The 405-nt window shown below is 43.7% G+C and overlaps 1 protein-coding gene across 2 annotated transcripts in view; it reads left to right on the top strand.

Moving 5' to 3' along the window:
• The window catches only part of LOC113980811 (ALS2 C-terminal-like protein), an 8,138-nt gene that overhangs the window by 7,155 nt on the left and 578 nt on the right, over window positions 1–405 (top strand). The gene's annotated exons all lie outside the window — the stretch shown is intronic.

Below are 405 nucleotides of genomic sequence, written 5' to 3'. Positions count from 1 at the left end.
CCCCAAAGCTGCCAAATTTTGCCCCCCATGTTGCCAACTTTTGGCCCCAAAGCTACCAAATTTTGGCCCCAAGGTTCTCAAGTTTTGTCCCCAAAATTGGCAACTTTTGGCCCCAACATTCCCAAATTTTGGCCCCACAGTTCCCAAAATTTGCCCCAAAGTTCTCAAATTTTGGCCCCCAAGTTGTCAATTTTTGTCCTGAAATTCCCAACTTTTGTCCCCAGGTTGCTAAATTTTGTTCCTGAGTTCCCAAACTTTGGCCCCAAACTTGTCAAATTTTGTCCCCAAGTTCTCAAATTTTGGCCCCGAATTTGTCAATTTTTGTCCCTAAATTGCCAACTTTTGTCCCTGGGTTGCTAAATTTTGTTCCCGAGTTCCCAAATTTTGTTCCCGAGTTCCCAAATT

This window comes from Neopelma chrysocephalum, unplaced genomic scaffold (genome assembly GCF_003984885.1).
Source record: "Neopelma chrysocephalum unplaced genomic scaffold, ASM398488v2 Primary Assembly neopelma1_95283, whole genome shotgun sequence".
Lineage (NCBI taxonomy): Eukaryota > Metazoa > Chordata > Aves > Passeriformes > Pipridae > Neopelma > Neopelma chrysocephalum.
The sequence above is the reverse complement of the archived record's forward strand: the minus strand, read 5'-3'. Positions and strand labels throughout refer to the sequence as shown.